Here is a 7,079-nt window from a genome sequence, read left to right as displayed (position 1 = left end):
ATACAGAACAGGGAAGGAGGGAGACCCAGTACCAGGATGCCTTCTTGGGGAGGACAGCACTAAGGAAAGAGCCCTATAGTGCCATGAGTCTCTGAGAAAGCCTGGGAAATACATCCCCAAACCACCTGCACCGTGGAGAAAAATGGGGAGCACTTGCCTATCATCACCCATTCAAAAAGACAACATGGAGGGCATCTGTCCCCCACATTCTTAGTTACACAGGTATCAGTCACACGTAGATCCTGTCTTGGATGGAGAGCAGGCAACTATACACTACAGACCCAAGTGAGGCCCTTCAGGCTGTAGCTCTGCGAAGCTGGCCTGAAGCTGCTTGAACCCTGTCCTTGGAGCTATTGAGTAAGTGGTAGGGTAGCATTGGGCTGGGGGTGTACAAGACACATACAGTGTTGGTGAAGAGTTTGTCACAAAGTCATCTATGCTTCCAGTATGAATGGATCAGCTGTTACTGACAATGTGGCACATGACAAACGGGCCTCTGGCTCAGAAGTAATACAGAGAAGCACATCTAGAAGATTCATTCGGTTTCCAGTCCCCTCAAACCAGGTCCTGAGCTGGGTTCCTGACGGCCTGCCTTCTCAGGAGCCCCAGGTTGTGGACTGCAGTCCTGTCCACCATTTCTGCTGTGGGGGAACAGTTCCTGCACTGTCTTTATTCTTGGTGTCTGGTTCCAGTCATTTATGATCTATGTGTGAATGTCGTGCTCTCTCTGTAGAGAGGGGGCAACAGCCCAAGTCCCTTCTCCTGAGACCCCTCACCTCTGCACAGGCCTGCTCTATATATATAACCTGTTTCCACTGCAGCCATGACATTAGGAGAGAGACAGAGGCATGTGAGCCATGAGGATCTAAATGCCTGTGGTCACTGAAGCTGGCAAACACATAGACAGGAGGAACAAAAAATGATGGGGAAAGAAATCTTGAAAAACCAAAATCTCACACAGGTAAGGGAAGGCAAGGATCACAGTATAGTGGTGCACTTCTGCTATCCCAATATTTAGGATGCTAAGACAAGATAGGTTAATCTCATGCTTTCTTCTCGTCTCCACAGGAAACATGCATATATGTGGTGCACATGCATCCATGCAGACAACTGTGTGTGTGTGTGTGTGTGTGTGCACATACACACACACACACACATACACACAGTTTTTTTTTTTGTTTGTTTGTTTCAGAGAGTGTCCTGGATGTCTTGGAACTTATTCTGTAGGCCATGCTGGTCTTGAACTCACAGAGATCCACCTGTGTCTGCCTCCCTAGTGCTGGGATTAAAGGTGTTAACCACCATGCCCAAACAAAAAGTATTATTTATCAATGCAACATTTTTTTAAAGATTTATTTATTGTATATGAATACACTGTAGCTGTCTTCAGACACACCAGAAGAGGGCATCGAATCTCATTACAGATGGTTGTGAGCCACCATGTGGTTGCTGGGATTTGAACTCAGGACCTCAGGAAGAACAGTCGGTGCTCTTAACCACTGAGCCATCTCTCCAGCTCTCAATGCAACATTTAAAACATAAATTATACATCTAAAATGCTTGGCGGGGCTGAAGAGATGACTTAGCAGTTAAGAGCACTGACTGAGGGGCTGGGGATTTAGCTCAGTGGTAGAGTGCTTACCTAGGAAGCGCAAGGCCCTGGGTTCGGTCCCCAGCTCCGGGAAAAAAAAAAAGAACAAAAAAAAAAAAAGAGCACTGACTGACTATTCTTGTAGAGGTTCTGAGTTCAATTCCCAGTAACCACATGGTGGCTCACAACAATTTTTTTTTTTCATTTTTGTGGCTTTCCAGTTTATTGAGGACCATATGAGACTAAATTTTGACAGGTAATCCAGTCTAACCTATTTCCTCTTAACATTACATAGATATTATATTGGTTCTTTTTTTTTTTATTAACTTGAGTATTTCTTATTTACACTTCAAATATTATTCCCTTTCCTGGTTTCCGGGCAAACATCTCCCTAACCCCGCTCCTCCCCTTCTTTATGGGTGTTCCCCTCCCCATCCTCCCCCCATTGCCGCCCTCCCCCCAACAATCACGTTCACTGGGGGTTCAGTCTTAGCAGGACCAAGGGCTTCCCCTTCCACTGGTGCTCTTACTAGGATATTCATTGCTACCTATGAGGTCAGAGTCCAGGGTCAGTCCATGTATAATCTTTAGGTAGTGGCTTAGTCCCTGGAAGCTCTGGTTGCTTGGCGTTGTTGTTCATAAGGGGTCTCGAGCCCCTTCAAGCTCTTCCAGTTCTTTCTCTGATTCCTTCAACAGGGGTCCTATTCTCAGTTCAGTGGTTTGCTGCTGGCATTCGCCTCTGTATTTGCTGTATTCTGGCTGTGTCTCTCAGGAGCGATCTACATCCGGCTCTTGTCGGCCTGCACTTCTTTGCTTCATCCATCTTGTCTAATTGGGTGGCTGTATATGTATGGGCCACATGTGGGGCAGGCTCTGAATGGGTGTTCCTTCTGTGTCTGTTTTAATCTTTGCCTCTCTATTCCCTGCCAAGGCTATTCTTGTTCCCCTTTTAAAGAAGGAGTGAAGCATTCACATTTTGATCATCCGTCTTGAGTTTTATGTGTTCTGTGCATCTAGGGTAATTCAAGCATTTGGGCTAATAGCCACTTATCAATGAGTGCATACCATGTGTGTTCTTCTGTGATTGGGTTACCTCACTCCAGTTCCAACCATTTGCCTATGAATTTCATAAAGGCATTGTTTTTGATAGCTGAGTAATATTCCACTGTGTAGATGTACCACATTTTCTGTATCCATTCCTCTGTTGAAGGGCATCTGGGTTCTTTCCAGCTTCTGGCTATTATAAATAAGGCTGCGATGAACATAGTGGAGCACGTGTCTTTTTTATATGTTGGGGCATCTTTTGGGTATATGCCCAAGAGAGGTATAGCTGGATCCTCAGGTAGTTCAATGTCCAATTTTCTGAGGAACCTCCAGACTGATTTCCAGAATGGTTGTACCAGTCTGCAATCCCACCAACAATGGAGGAGTGTTCCTCTTTCTCCACATCCTCGCCAGCATTTGTTGTCACCTGAGTTTTTGATCTTAGCCATTCTCACTGGTGTGAGGTGAAATCTCAGGGTTGTTTTGATTTGCATTTCCCTTATGACTAAAGATGTTGAACATTTCTTTAGGTGTTTCTCAGCCATTCGGCATTCCTCAGCTGTGAATTCTTTGTTTAGTTCTGAACCTCATTTTTTAATAGAGTTATTTGTCTCCCTGCAGTCTACCTTCTTGAGTTCTTTGTATATTTTGGATATAAGCCCTCTGTCTGTTGTAGGATTGATAAAGATCTTTTCCCGATCTGTTGGTTGCAGTTTTGTCCTAACCACAGTGTCCTTTGCCTTACAGAAGCTTTGCAGTTTTATGAGATCCCATTTGTCGATTCTTGATCTTAGAGAATAAGCCATTGGTGTTTTGTTCAGGAAATTTTTTCCAGTGCCCATGTGTTCCAGATGCTTCCCTAGTTTTTCTTCTATTAGTTTGAGTGTATCTGGTTTGATGTGGAGGTCCTTGATCCACTTGGACTTAAGCTTTGTACAGGGTGATAAGCATGGATCGATCTGCATTCTTCTACATGTTGACCTCGAGTTGAACCAGCACCATTTGCTGAAAATGCTATCTTTTTTCCATTGGATGGTTTTGGCTCCTTTCACAACAATTTCTTTTTTTTTTTTTTTTTTCTTTTTTTCGGAGCTGGGGACCGAACCCAGGGCCTTGCGCTCGCTAAGCAAGCGCTCTACCACTGAGCTAAATCCCCAACCCCTCACAACAATTTCTAATGGGATCTGGTGCCCTCTTCTGGTGTGTCTGAAGATAGCTACAGTGTATAATGTATATAAAATAAATTAATAAATCTTAAAATGCTTGGCAATAACAAATTTTTGTTGATAGTAACACTACTCTTTTCCCTCATGATCTCTCTCAACATAACAGCAGACTCCAATGTAATTAGTCCACCATAGTGAGCAGTTCTCTTCTCGGACTTCTATATAGGTTCTAGGGATCAATTTCAGGTACCCAGGCTTTCACAAGCAAGCACCTTTACCCACAGAGCTGCCTCATTGGCCCTTGGCAAGAATTTTAATAATTTAGTCCTTAATGAGAAAACTCTCAAAAAAAAATGCTTGTGTGTTCTTGGGATTTAAGCCAAGACCTTGAGTATGCTGAGCCTGGGACTGTGCCCCAACTCCAATAAAATAGACACATGCATGCATACATACATACATACATACATACATACATACTTTATATTAAAATATATATTTTAAAAATATTTTTTCTCCTTTTTTCTTTTTTTCGGAGCTGGGGACCGAACCCAGGGCCTTGCGCTCGCTAAGCAAGCGCTCTACCACTGAGCTAAATCCCCAACCCCTTTAAAATATTTTAATTCTTTATATAGCCCAAATCTATTCCTTTGACTTTTCAGTCCAAGATTCCTAATAGGACCTAGAGTCCCTGAACACGTGACATCCCAGTGAGCTAGTGTTTCTGCTCAAGTAGTCAGGGTTCATGCGTGCTCATGAGCTCTGTCTATACAGGTGGTCCTGTCACTCAGTCAAGCTGCTGGTGATGAATCTCAGTGTCAGGGTCACCCTCCTGCTCTCCAAAGACACCTTGCTCAGAAGGCTGGATGAGACGGGATGAGAATGCCTTTGGTGCTCAAGGTAGTTTTCATTCCAAAATGGTACCCAATTCTTTTCTTTGTGACTGAAGCGAAGGTAAGACCATCTACCAGACACCACCTTTAAAGAGTGACATTATTTTATTCCCACTTGACAATTCCAGTATAATTTACAATTTATATCTTTAGGATGATTTTACTTTTGTTGAGACCTTTTCAGAGCCAGTTGTTTCTTAGAGAAAAAAACTCCAGCACTGAACTTTACTCAGAGGATGGGGTGGGGGGTAGGGGTGCAAATCCCTGGAGCAAGGCTTTATAGAGCAGACACCCACGAGAAGACATGACTAATTACTTGGCATTGAGCACAACTTCATCACAGAAGTAGAGACATTGAGACATGGTGGTTTTTTGCCAATCTGGTGGCTCCACAAGCAAGAAGACAGGAGTCATTTCTCTTCCTTCCATTATGTGGGTCTTGGGGATCAAACTAATGTCATCAGGCGTGACAACAAGGGCCCTGCCCTACCTACTGAGCCATCTCACTGGACTCACAGCATTTAGGATGTCCATTCCACATTTGACTGACTGGTCTTATTTCCTCGTTTAAGTGTGTTTCCTGAAGGCTAAAAACACATTTATTTCTGTTTGTTGTTCAATCACCAACGTTGGCAAAATGGCTGCGTTTTGTTATTGTTGTTGGTGTTGTTATTGCTACCTAGTGTTTAGAGTTTTTGGTTTGGTTTGGTTTTGTATTTTCTTTAATTATTACACTTATTTATTCAGAGGAACACTGAAGGCACACTTGTGGAGGTCTGAGGATGACGTTCAGGAGTCATGTTATCCTCTCCTTGTAACACATGGGTCCCAGAGATTGAACTGCTGCCACCCCACCAGCCTGCTACCTATTATGTATTGAATGAAATGTATGAAAGTTGTAAGCTTGGCATTCTCCTTTTATATAACAGCTATCAATGCTGAAACACTGAAAATCTGGTGAATGTTTTGGCTCTACGAGCTAAGAACCAAATATAGACCTTAAGAGATAGCTAAGGCAGGGCTGGGGATTTAGCTCAGTGGTAGAGCGCTTACCTAGGAAGCACAAGGCCCTGGGTTCGGTCCCTAGCTCCGAAAAAAAGAACCAAAAAAAAAAAAAAGACATAGCTAAGGCTCCAGGCTGACTTTGCTTCCTGGTCAGGTGTAGTGTATACAAAAAAGAAACCGGGGGCTAAGTGGGTGATCCCAATGCCAACTGCTTACTACATAAGCATGGGGACCTGACTTCCATCCCCAGTAGTCATCCAAAAGCCAGCACTGGGGAGGCAGAGACAGGAGGATTCCCAGGGCTTGCTGGACAGCCAGTCTAGCTACCCCTGCAGGCTACAGGTTCATGGAGAGACCCTGTCTCAAAAATGAAAGTACAGGGTGATTGAGGAAGACATCTGATGATAACCTCTGACCTCCACACTCAAATGCACACACATCCACGAAACCAGACTTTGGCTTTGCCCTTGGGAATCCTTCCCTCTCTCTCCATGACTGTGCTAGCCTAGTTTCTCTTGCTGTAATGAAACGCTGGTCAAAATCAACCAGGGAAGAGTTTATTACAGCTCACAGCCCATCACTGAGGATGTTGAGGAGGAACCTGGAGTCAGAAACTGACCTGCAGGGCATGGAGGATGCTCGCTTGCTACCCCATGGCTTGCTCAGTTTGCTGTTTTATAGAACCCAGAACCACCTAACCAGGACTGTCACCTCCCCCAGTGAGCAGGTCCCTCCCACATCAGCCTTCAGTCAAGAAGATGGCCCTCTCCCCAAACAGATCTACAGGTCAATCTGATGAAGGAAACTCTTCAATTGAGAGTCCTCTTGCCAGGGAACTCTAGCTTCTGTTTAGTTGAGACCTGAGCAGCTTTCTGACTAAACCTCCCCAGACTTTGTTTATACAAAAGTGGCCAGAGCTCCACTCTGCTCCCTTGAGTCAGAACTGCCCTACAGGAGGAAGAGGCCTGCAGGGCTTGCCCTGGATTTCTAATGCTTCCCATTTCCCCATGCTGCAGACAGAAAACAACTTCTGCAGGAGAGATGTGAGCTGCTGTTTCCTTAACAACACCCCTGGGGCTGTCGTGCTTTCCCTCGAGCTCCCCAGCAAACACTGAAATCTCCTGCATAGCGTATAGACAGAGGCCTCATCCTGCAGGACACATGCAAGGTACAGAAACAGAAAGCAAGTGACTCAGTCGTTACATGGTTCATTTGGGTTCTCACTCCAGATTTACGACTGCTCTCTCTGGGCTCTGTAATAAAATGGTTTATATTTGTTCTCTCTCTCTCTCTCTCTCTCTCTCTCTCTCTCTCTCTCTCTCTCTCTCTCTCTGTGTGTGTGTCTGTCTCTCTGTCTCTCTGTCTCTCTCTCTCTCTCACACA

Source organism: Rattus norvegicus, chromosome 10 (assembly GCF_036323735.1).
Source record: "Rattus norvegicus strain BN/NHsdMcwi chromosome 10, GRCr8, whole genome shotgun sequence".
Lineage (NCBI taxonomy): Eukaryota > Metazoa > Chordata > Mammalia > Rodentia > Muridae > Rattus > Rattus norvegicus.
The sequence above is the reverse complement of the archived record's forward strand: the minus strand, read 5'-3'. Positions refer to the sequence as shown.